This window comes from Rattus norvegicus, chromosome 2, assembly GCF_036323735.1.
Source record: "Rattus norvegicus strain BN/NHsdMcwi chromosome 2, GRCr8, whole genome shotgun sequence".
In the NCBI taxonomy this organism is placed as follows: domain Eukaryota; kingdom Metazoa; phylum Chordata; class Mammalia; order Rodentia; family Muridae; genus Rattus; species Rattus norvegicus.
In genome coordinates this window covers 151,308,832-151,320,961 of record NC_086020.1, presented here as the reverse complement: position 1 = coordinate 151,320,961, position 12,130 = coordinate 151,308,832, and the positions used below count along the sequence as shown (strand labels likewise).

Below are 12,130 nucleotides of genomic sequence, written 5' to 3'. Positions count from 1 at the left end.
TGATTTGTTTGAGTTAATGTTATACCCCAACACCATGCTGAAGTTGTTTATCAGGTTAAGTAGTTCTCTGGTAGAACTTTTGTGGTCACTTAAGTACACTATCATATCATCTGCAAATAGTGATATTTTGATTTCTTTCCTTCCAATTTGTATTCCTTTGACCTCCTTTCGCTGTCTGATTGCTCCGGCTAGGACTTCAAGTACTATATTGGATAAGTACGGAGAGAGTGGGCAGCCTTTTCTAGTCCCCGATTTTAGTGGGATTGCTTCATGTTTCTCTCCATTTAGTTTGAGGTTAGCTAGTGGTTTGCGGTATCTTGCTTTTACTATGTTTAGATATGGGCCTTGAATTCCTGATCTTTCTAGGACTTTTATCATGAAGGGTTGTTGAATTTTGTCAAATTCTTTTTCAGCATCTAATGAAATTATCATGTATTCTTATATTTGAGTTTGTTTATTTAGTGGATTACATTGATGGATTTTCGTATATTAAACTATCCCTGCATCTCTTGGAAGAAGCCTACTTGATCACGATGAATGATTGTTTTGGTGTGTTCTTGGATTCAGTTTGCAAGAATTTTATTGAATATTTTCAGGTCAATAATCATAAGAGAAATTGGTCTGAAATTCTCTTTCTTTGTTTTGTCTTTGTGTGGTTTTGGAATAAGAATAATTGTGGCTTCATAGAGGGAATTTTGTAGTGCTCTGTGTGTTTCAATTTTGTGGAGTAGTTTTGATAGTATTGGTATGAGGTCTTCTATGAAGGTCTGATAGAATTCTGCACTGAACCCATATGGACCTGGGCTCTTTTTGGTTAGGAGACTTTTAATAACTGCTTCTATTTATTTAGGAGTTATGGGGCTGTTTACATGGTTTATTTGTTCCTGATTTAACTCTGGTACATGGTATCTGTGTAGAAAATTGTTCGTTTCCTCCAAATATTCTAGTTTTGTTGAATATACACTTTTGTAGTAGGATCTGATGTTTTTTTTTTAAATTTCTTCAGATTCTGTTGTTATGTTTCTGTTTTCATTTCTGAGTTTGTTAATTTGGATACACTCTCTGTGTCCTCTGGTTAGTCTGGCTAAGGGTTTATCTATCTTGTTGATTTTCTCAAAGAATCAGCTCCTTGTTTCATTGATATTTTGTATAGTCCTATTTTTTTCCTACTTGCTTGATTCCTGCTCTGAGTTTGATTATTTCCTGCTTTCTACTCCTCTCAGATTTATTTATTTCCTTTTGTTCTAGAGTTTTTGAGTGTGCTGTCAAGCTGCTGGCATATGTTCTTTCCTGTTTCTTTTTGCAGGCACTCAGAGCTGTGAGTTTTCCTCTTAGTACTGTTTTCATTGTGTCCCATAGGTTTGGGAATTTTGTATCTTCATTTTCATTAAATTCTAAGTCTTTATTTCTTTCTTTATTTCTTCCTTGATGAAGGTGTCATTGAGTAGAGCATTGTTCAACTTCCATGTATATGCGGACTTTACTCCATTGCTGTTGTTATTGAAGACCAGTCTTAGTGCGCAGTGATCTGATAGGATGTAAGGGATTATTTTAATCTACCTGTATCTGTTGAGGCCTGTTTTGTGACCTAGTCAATTTTGGAGAAGTTTCTATGAGGTGCTGAGAAGAAGGTGTATCCTTTTGTTTTCAGATGGAATGTTCTATAAATATATGTTAAATCCATTTGGTTCATAATTTTTATTAGTTTCTCTATGTCTCTGTTTAGTTTCTGTTTCCATGATCTGTCCATTGATGAGAGTTTGATGTTAAAATCTCCTACCTTTATTGTGTGAGGTACAATGTGTTTTTGAGCTTTAGTAAGGTTTCTTTTATAAATGTAGCTGCCCTTGCTTTTGGAGCATAGATATTTAGGATTGAGTGTTCATCTTGGTGGATTTTTCCTTTGATGATATGAAGTGTCCTTTCTTACCTTTTTTAATGACTTTTGGTTGAAAGTCAATTTTATTTGATATTAGATGGCAACTCCAGCTTGTTTTTTCAGGTCATTTGCTTGGAAAGTTGTTTTCCAGCCACTTACTCTGAAGTAGTATCCGTCTTTGTCTCTGAGGTGTGTTTTCTGCATGCAGCAAAATGCTGGGTCCTCTTTACATATCTAGTCTGTTAGTCTATGTCTTTTTATTGGGGAATTGAGCCCATTGATTGTGAGAGATATTAAGGAATAGTGATTGTCGCTTCCTGTTATTATTGTTGTTAGAGGCGGAATTATGTTTGTTTGTCTCTCTTTTGGTTTCATTGCAAGGAAATTATATTCTTGCTTCCTGTACCGTGTAGTTTCACTTCTTGTGTTGGTGTTTTCCATCTATCATCCTTTGTAGTGTTGGATTTGTAGAAAGATATTGCGTAAATTTGGTTTTGTCATGGAATATCTTGGTCTCTCCATCTATGTCAGTTGAAAGTTTTGCTGTATACTGTAACTTGGGCTGGCATTTGTGTTCTCTTAGGGTCTGTATGACATCTGTCTAGGATCTTCTGGCTTACATAGAATCTGAAGAGAAGTCTGGTGTAATTCTTATTGATCTGCCTTTATATGTCACTTGACCTTTTCCCCTTACTGCTTTTAATGTTCTTTCTTTGTTTCTTGTATTTGTTGTTTTAACTATTATGTGACAGGAGGAATATCTCTTCTGTTCCAATCTATTTGGAGTTCTGTAGGCTTCTTGTATGTTTATGGGCATCTCCTTCTTTAGGATAGGGAAGTTTTTTTCTATAATTTTGTTGAATATATTTACTGGCCCTTTAAGTTGGGAGTCTTCACTTTCTTCTATACCTATTTTCCTTAGGTTTGATCATCTCATTGTGCCCTGGATTTCTTGTATGTTTTGGGCTAGGAGCTTTCTGTGTTTTACATTATCTTTGACAGTAGTCTCGATGTTTTCTATGGTATCTTCTGTCCCTGAGATTCTCTCTTCTCTTGTATTCTGTTGGTGATGCTTGTATCTCAGGCTCCTTGTCTCTTCCTTTGGTTTTCTATATCCAGGGTTGTCCCCCTTTGTGCTTTACTTATTGTTTCTATTTCCATTTTCAATTCATTCACCTATTTGCTTGTGTTTTCCTGTAATTCTTTTCAGGGTTTTTTGTGTTTCCTCTCTAAGGACTTCTACTTGTTTACTTGTGTTTTCCTTCATTTCTGTAAGGGAGTTCTTTATGTCTTTCTTAAAGTCCTCCATCATTTTCAAAATGTATTTTAAATCTTCATCTTGCTTTTCTGGTGTGTTTGGATATTGAGTATTTTCTTTGGTGGGAGAACTGGGCGCTGATGATGCCAAGTAGTCTTGGTCTCTGTTGCTTAGTTTCCTGCACTTGCCTATAGCCATTCGATAGTCTGTCTTGTTTGCTTGTCTTGCTGTTTCTGAGATTGACTTGACACTGCTGTAGGCCTCTGTGTCAGCACTCGTGTAGAACCGTTTTCCTGTTTTCTTTCGGCCTTTCCTGAGAACAGGTGCTCTAAATACAGGTGTGTTAGTGCTCCTTGAGATTGCCTTTCAGCTCTAGGAGCAGGCAGGAATCAAAGGGTCCTGCCCCTGATTGCTTGTGTAGGTCCTTGTACCCAGCGGGCACAGAAGACACTATGCAATTCACCCTTGTGTCTGAACTGTGGGTACAGGGTGTTCTCCTCTGACTTCTCAGTAGTATCCACACTTCTAAGGGTCCAGCTCTCTCCCCACTGGGATGTGGGGGCAGGAAGCTATTTGGCTGGTTCAGTTCAGTCCTGGGCACAGACCAGAACCGTGGGTACAGGCGGCTGTATGTTCCTATATCCCTGTGTCCAGAGGCACTGTGCAGTTTCCACTTGGACCAGGGATGTGGGCCAAGGTGTTCAGAGGTGGCAGTTTGTCCTGTGGTCTCGGGATGTCTGCACTCCTTGATGGTCTGCTCTTTTCCCCATGGGATTTGGGTCGGGATTTATTTTTTTCTTTTTCTTTTTGGAAGCTCAGAATTTGTACCCTCCCTTTTTTTTTTAACCTCACTCCCTTTCTCCTCCATTTTGCCCATGGTTTAAGGGTAGGAATTCCTTCCTGGCCTTTGCTGAGGTGCCCATTTTTGTGTGTCTGCTGTGGACGGGGAGATGTTGGAAAAAAGTTGTTGCTCCTTTGGGACAGCTCCTGCAGAAGTGTTTCATGAAAGCTGCAGACTGTGGTAGGAAAGATGTCACTACTCTGCATATTTCCTGAGGGCCAGCTCCCACTGAGGTAGGAAAGGCAGTGCACTCTGTGAACAGCTCCTTGTAACTCCTTTGACAGATGGAGACTGAGATATCTAGGTGCTGCCATTTTGACAAGAGTTGCCATTTTGGACAGCTCCTGTGGGACATTTTACTTAGGTGGCTACAGGCTGAGGCAGAAAGGAAGGCCTGGCTGTGGCTTTGCCTGCTTTTGTGGGCCAGTGACTTTTGTGGTGCACCACTAAGGGACTACAGTGACAGCATTTATTAGGTTCTTTAAACCGTGTAGCATAAATCAGATTGCTTCTTAGCTGTCCAGTGGTCAGCTCAGGACTGTCCTGTTGTATTTTCACTGGTTCCCAGCCTTCCGGATTTAATGATTGTCCTCTCTTTTGTGTCTTTCCACATTCTGTGGGTTTCCCTCTTTTTGAGAAGCCTCTTTACTGATATTCATTGCAACTTCTGAGGGAATAAAATTCAGTTATATGAATCTTATTTCCAAACTCTGCTTACATGCTACCAGCAAAATATTGATGTAGTCATGAGGTGATTATGATTTAAAGTGACCATGTTCTATGTTATGAAGAGTAGGTTGAGGAGGAGAAAGAATGAGATAGGGCTTTTTGGTTTAATTTGTGTCAGAGAGCAGGATGGTGTCAGGTACAGAAGATTGGATCAAGAAACTTCTATAAGTACTAACATAAGACTGCGGATATGCTGAATGCAAGAAGGGAGGGAGAAGGACATCTGGAGAGAGGCATGTAGTTCTTGCGCAAGGAAATGAATGCATGATGGTAATATTTACCATGATCCACATGGTGGTGCTATTTACCACAAATGCATGATGGTGCTTATTTCCCATTACACAGAAAACTAACAGAAAAAGAAATTCACTTCGGAAAACCTTAACCATTTCAATTGTCAAATTGAATAGCTGCTCCAGGAACTTTATACATCTGGGCTTCAAAGATCAGTCAACAATTAAAAGCAGTTTTAAGATGGTTTTGTTAGCAAGCTCTTTCTTTGTATGATGTTATAAGGACTTAAATGACAAGAAAGAAAGGCTCCAGTGTGCTGTTGAGATGCTGCCAAAAACTACTCTGAATAGTGTTCTTGATTATGACTTTCCCACGTTAATGCACCAGATTACAATAAGCAAAAGCTTTCACAGTAACTGATCGAAGTAAGCCAATCCAAGAAGCCACAGAAACTAAGCACACTCTTTCTCAGTGTAGGAAGCATCTTTTTAAATGACTCTTAAAGTCTCTAAATGCTTTTCTCATCATTATAGTAGATTTTAATATGTTGTGTCCTTTGTTTACTGAATAGAACAATAATGATTTAACCAAACAATCATTTTGTGAAAAAATAATTGAGCTTGCTTTATTAACTTGATATTATGACTTGGCCATAATTCTATATTTTATAATCTGAGTCATTTTATGAACATACACTGTGATATGTTAATATGCAGCAATGTATTAAAACAATATCAGCAATACATTTTATTCCCCAAATTACTTCCCTCACTTATTTGTTTCACTCTGGTGACAATTCTAATGAATTTCTAAATCATTAATTTGCCTTTAAATCAATAAGGTTGTCATTGAGTACTTTATAGATTCATATACTTGCAAATTACTTAAATATTGAAATTCTGTACTGAAGATATTGAGCGCAGATCCCTAAAGTATTGAGTGGGTGAGCACAATCCCAATTTGTATGATTTTACATCTGATGCCTAAAGAAAATAGTGGTCCTTGAATGAAATAAAAATGTGACTGTATGTATTTGGTGAAGTTTGGGAAAGGGAAGGAATGAGCGTCCATGTTGCCAGATAATGGATTTCAGGAAGATTGTGAAAGAGCAGAAGCTGGAGAGCAGGATCACAGTTTGAGGCTTGTTCAGTCAGAAATGATGCATAGCAATCTAGTAGAGATGATGGTCAGGCTATGGGTGCGTGATCCTGGAGTTGAGGAAGAGATCTGGATTAGAGATGAAAATTGGGGAGATGTCCCCACTTATGTTACTGACTATGGAACATTGTAAATATGGGTGGAAGAAGAGACAAGCTCTGCTTGGAGCTGGGAGAGAGTTAAGAGCAAGTAAACAGGAGTTAAAATGAACAGCCAGGGAGACAGGAGCAAAGGTGGGGACCATGTGCCCTAGAAGACAGAGGAGGATAGGACTTGCAGGAGGAGATCAGACATGTGTGTTGCCTGTAGGAAAGACTCCATGGACAGAGAAACTGGTCCTAGAAGAGAGGTAAAGAATGTTGGGGCAGTTTCCATAAGCACCCTAGGATGGATGAGGTCTAGTCATAGCACAAGGACCAAACTTCAGTAGAACAGTTTGTCCAGAGTAATGGATAAGCAGGAAGGTGAAAGAGTTTCATTCCTATGCAGAGAGAAAAGCAGCTTTCCCCAAATAATTTCTGCCATGAAATCACAAGTCATGTCAGTGCTAATAGTAAGGATGAGCTAGCTATTTGTGGGAATGGATTTTGAGGTCATAAGATAGGAAATTCATGCAAATGGATGGGTAAAACTGTGAGTTCTACACAGTACTGTTTCATAATTTTAAAGTGAGTTTACACGCACTAGTTGTTTGTATTCAGCTATTCCATAAGCAGGCTGAGTTAGATGGTGAGGCAGAGCTAACTCTCTCACATCCTTCATACTCAAGGTAAGTCTAGTCCTTTTCTCTTTGTCACCATCATGGCATTGTAGTAAGTTCTTCCTGTTAATACTCTTACCAAAGGGAAAAATATAATTGTTTAGCTCACGTATCCATTTAGTTGTATTGTCAACTCTAAGATAGGTTCATTTCCCCATAGTGTGAATTGTTCCACTGTACTAAGCAGAAGAGGTGAGTCTTATAAAGAGAGGAAGCAAAGAGAAGCAGAACAAAAGGTAGGTTGTTTTTTCTTTAAGTCACTTTGATTTTTGTTGTTGCTGGTTGGGTTTTTACTGTGTTGCCACAAATTTAGAATTCAGTGGTCTAAAACTTGCAATCTTCCTATACTGTCTACCTAGTCCTTGGACTAACTGCGAGGTATCACACTCAGCTTCTAAGTCACTTTTGTTATAAGGTAGAGACACTGAGAAATAAATTATTAGTTATCATTAGGTTGCTGTGTGTTCATGAGAGAGGGGACAGAGAGAAGGGCAGGGGAGAGAGAAAACTATTGCTGTGCCTATTTAAACTGACTTGTTTGGGAAATGTAGCTGTTATCTCTCTAATTCTAACTCCTGAGATCAGATAACCCAGCCAAATTTAACTTGATTCATGGAACTCTAACATGACTGGCTCAACTTTGTTTCAGTCTTGCCTCTTATAGTCTAGGAAAGGATTTTATCCACAATTAGTAAATTTTACTAGCACCACAAGGGCATACATGAGAAGAGCATACTTGCATTTCTATGTATCTTAGTACAAGAACTGACTCATTCAGTGGCCAACTGCTTCAGTCTGATGTGGCTTTGGGTGCAGAATACAAACCCATGTCTCTGAAATCCTCTTTTCTTGGGAACACTGAATCATGAGTCAAATGTGCAGCGCTTTGACTCTAGTAAGACAGGGTGGTGAACCCAGTGGGGCTGGCTGGAGGAAAAGAGGAAGTTTTGTTCCAGAAGGAACTGTCTGAGGGATCATTTGTGTGCATAGAAAAGGAAGAATTGTCACTTTGATTAAAAAGGAAACAAGGTGGTTTATCTGTTTTCCAGGTCTGAGGAAAGGGATGGTGTGCGTTAAAGGAACTGAAATTAAAGATTTGATTATCCAGGCCAATGGTACAGCAAACTTGGGAATTCATGGAATGAAGCCTGTTGATTTTTTATGGGTTTTTATTATCTGAGCAGTATCTGGCACTTGAAATGGAATGGTTGGTCTCTTCTGTACTGCTGGAACAGATTATGTTCATTTCATTACAAGAGACTACATTTATCTCCTTCCCCCCTCCCATACCTCCTCCCTCCTGTCCTGGGACCACTTTTTAAGAAATCTTTGTAATTCCAAGTTTACCTTCCTTGCTTACCTCATTGTTAAACTGATCCTTCCACTTGTTATTTGTGCTGTGTCCTTTTTGTTCTGGTAATAAATGCTTTTTATGTCAAAAAAAAAAAAAAAGACAGGGTGATAGCTGCATGGATGAAGTAGGAGGACCAGAGTTGTATCTTTAAAACTCATTAAAAACCATGTGAGTGTGGTATAACTCCACGTTTTGTAATTTCAGGACATGCTGGGCAGCTAGACTAGCTCATGTCCTAAGCTTGGTTAATACAAAAGATAGGAAATGACTCTGAATGACTCCCATTGTCCGCCTTGGGTTTTCACAAGCTTTTTCACATATGCACCCATGTACGCCCCACAACAGAATCATGTGTATACATAAATTCACATCACAGACATATGCAAAAATAAATAAGAATGATAGAAATGATACAGAGAATAATTCTCATAATCAGTTGAAGTGGAAAGTGTCTCTTACACCAGGATTTTTCGGAAGCTTTGATAATATCCCCTTGTACTGAAAAACCTGTGACTCTTGGTAAGAGGACCAATAGCGACTCTAGAAGCTGGCAGCAACTTGGTGATACCTCTGGAATGCACCATGACAATGCAGACATGCTTGTCCCAATCCTTTTGGCTTCCCCAAAGTTTACTGCATCACCCAGGGGTCTGAAAAAATCACAACATCTGAAGCTCAAACACAAACCAATGAACTTATTGTTCCTGGGAGCAGAGCCCAGACACCTTTGTTCAGAAACAGCTTAGATCACTGTAAGGATCTGGCAGGTTCAGGAGCAGAATTCTATGACTTATGCTGGCACTGCAGAATTGTTAAGCTGTTAAGCTCCCTTCCTTACTCAGCTCCACAAACATTCTGATTGTCTACCATACCACTGGCTGTCCTCTACTATTGCCATCCAGTGCTCTGATGTCATATTAATCATTGCTCTGGCTATGTTAAGAAATAAAACCAACCAACCATCCAACCAACCAACCAACCAACCAACCAACCGACCAACCAGTCAAGAGCCTTGAGAAGACTAGCTTAAGAGGGGGAGATCTTGGGGCATACAGTTTCTGGTGGTTTAATTCATGGATACTTTGGCTCCACTGTTTCGGTGCCTGTGATGAAAGAGCAAATCATGCTTAATAATCTGCTCACCTCCCAGCTGCTAGGACACAGTGTGGCAGAGAGAGGATGTGTCCATCTTTCTTGGCATGCTGTAGGGTGTCATAGGTAGGTTTCCAAGGAGTCTAGAAAAGTAGAAGGGACAGTAATGATATAACTAAAGACTCATGGTTGTCTAAGCAGACTAGAATGGGGAGTTTACAAAGAAGACCATATCTATGCTCCTAGAGAGAATGTTGAAAAGCAATAATTTGTCCTAAAAATTGGCAAATGGCCAAACCAATCAGTAAAATATCAGTCCCCAAATAAGGGTTGTTTGTCCGTATATTAAACCATCCCTGCATGCCTGGGATGAAGCCTACTTGATCATGGTGGATGATTGTTTTGATGTGCTCTTGGATTCGGTTTGCCAGAATTTTATTGAGTATTTTTGCGTCAATGTTCATAAGGGAAATTGGTCTGAAGTTCTCTTTCTTTATTGGGTCTTTGTGCGGTTTAGGTATAAGAGTAATTGTGGCTTCATAGAAGGAATTCGGTAGTGATCCATCTGTTTCAATTTTTGGAATAGTTTGGATAGTATTGGTATAAGGTCTTTTATGAGGGTCTGATAGAATTCTGCACTGAACCCATCTGGACCTGGGCTCTTTTTGGTTGGGAGACCTTTAATGACTACTTCTATTTCGTTAGGAGTTATGGGGTTGTTTAACTGGTTTATCTGTTCCTGATTTAACTTCAGTACCTGGTATCTGTCTAGGAAATTGTCCATTTCCTGCAGATTTACAAGTTTTTTTGAATATAGGCTTTTGTAGTAGGATCTAATGATTTTTTGAATATCCTCTGATTCTGTAGTTATGTCTCACTTTTCATTTCTGATTTTGTTAATTTGGACACACTCTCTGTGTCCTCTCGTTAGTCTGGCTAAGGGTTTATCTATCTTGTTGATTTTCTCAAAGAACCAACTTTTCATTCTGTTGATTCTTTCTATGGTCCTTTTTGTTTCTACTTGGTTGATTTCAGCTCTGAGTTTGATTATTTCCTGCCTTCTACTCCTCCTGGGTGTATTTGCTTCTTTTTGTTCTAGAGCTTTTAGGTGTGCTGTCAAGCTGCTGATATATGCTCTCTCCTGTTTCTTTCTGCAGGCACTCAGGGCTATGAGTTTTTCTCTTAGCACAGCTTTCATTGTGTCCCATAAGTTTGGGTATGTTGTACTTTCATTTTCATTAATTTCTAAGAAGTCTTTAATTTCTTTCATTATTTCTTCCTTGACCAGGTTATCGTTGAGTAAAGCATTATTCAACTTCCAAGTATATGTGGTTGTTCTTCCTTTATTGGTATTGAATATCAGCTTTATTTCGTGGTGGTCTGATAGGACGCATGGGATTATTTTTATCTTTCTGTATCTGTTGAGGCCTGTTTTATGAGTGATTATATCGTCAATTTTGGAGAAAGTACCATAAGGTGGTTAGAAGAATGTATATCCTTTTGTTTTAGGGTAGAATGTTCTATAAATATCTGTTAAGTCCATTTGGTTCATGACTTCTCTTAGTCTGTCTATGTATCTGTAAACTTTTGTTTCCATGATCTGTCCATTGATGAGAGTGGGGTGTTGAAATCTCCTACTATTATTGTGTGAGGTGCAATGTTGCTCATGGGTGGCTGCTTTTGAGCTCTCTGTGAGGGCGGCAACCAGGAGGGCCTATGCTGCCTTTTCCTGGAGCCCCCATGCACCGGGGTCCCAGATGGTGTTAGGTGTTTTCCTCTGGAGTCAGAAATGTGGGCAGAGTGTAGTCTCTTCTTGTTTTCCAGGCGTGTCTGCCCCTCTGAAGGTTTAGCTCTCCCTCCCATGGGATTTGGGTGCAGAGAATTGTTGACTGGGTTCCTTCAGGTCTGGGCAGTATCTGGACTGCAGGGGACCTACCGCTTGAGTTTCATCAAACATATATGTTTTAACATGAGAAGGTTATGTAGGGAACAGAGGAAGCCTGGAAAGTCCTGAGATGAATGAATATTTTAAAATGAGCAAGGTCATATTGAGGATGCCAAGGCCTTGGAATCATGGGACAATAGTCGAAGCAATTGTCCAGGCTCAGAAGAAATGACAACCTTTCCTCAGGAGGCCAAGTATGTGTGTTTATGGGCAATGTCTGTGTTTGCAGAGACTAGTACCTGCAGCTTCACCTTGTGCATATTTATAGCCTGAGACTGCTCACCAGGAGACTTCGTACAAGATTAGATTTCCTAACCCCGTGCTATAGCTAATAATCATACTGATGCCTCAGGTTGCAGAGGTGGTGATACAGGACTCAACCTGACTGAAGCTTCACTGTATATACATGTGTCTGGGTGTCTGTCTCATCTTCCTTCTCTTACCAACACTTGTTAGGGAGCTAGGAACCAAGTCACGAAGGACAACACACACCAGCCATGCTTTTCATACACAAAACCCAACTGAGCAAATATGTTGCTAATATTCAAGGGATGAACCAGAAAAGTTCTCCTGACTATAGCAGTACAGTAGGAAATGTACCATGACACAGAAAGAACATGTATGAGGAAGTCAGTTACTTAAATGTACAGGGAAAAAGTCCATCCATTTATGTACCAGTAGTTACATAAAATATTGTAATATGGAGAGGGGAGAGAGAGTAATATTTTTAAATGAAATTTCCTTCTTAAAAAATCTTTCTCCCAAAATTACACAGAACTGTTTTTATTTCATGGTATCTTGCCTATGCTCATCAAGAGCAAAGGCAAAGGGCCAAGCAATGCTAACGAAAGAGACAGTAGCCATCCATGGGCCAGCCGTG

At 39.4% G+C, this 12,130-nt stretch overlaps 1 non-coding gene across 1 annotated transcript; it reads left to right on the top strand.

The window, feature by feature from the left end:
* Positions 1–7,705: 7,705 nt before the first annotated feature.
* LOC120101227 (small nucleolar RNA SNORD22) lies at positions 7,706–7,834 on the top strand. The gene has a single exon (XR_005501611.1). It is a non-coding gene; the product is annotated as a small nucleolar RNA SNORD22 (small nucleolar RNA).
* The last annotated feature ends 4,296 nt before the right edge of the window (positions 7,835–12,130 follow it).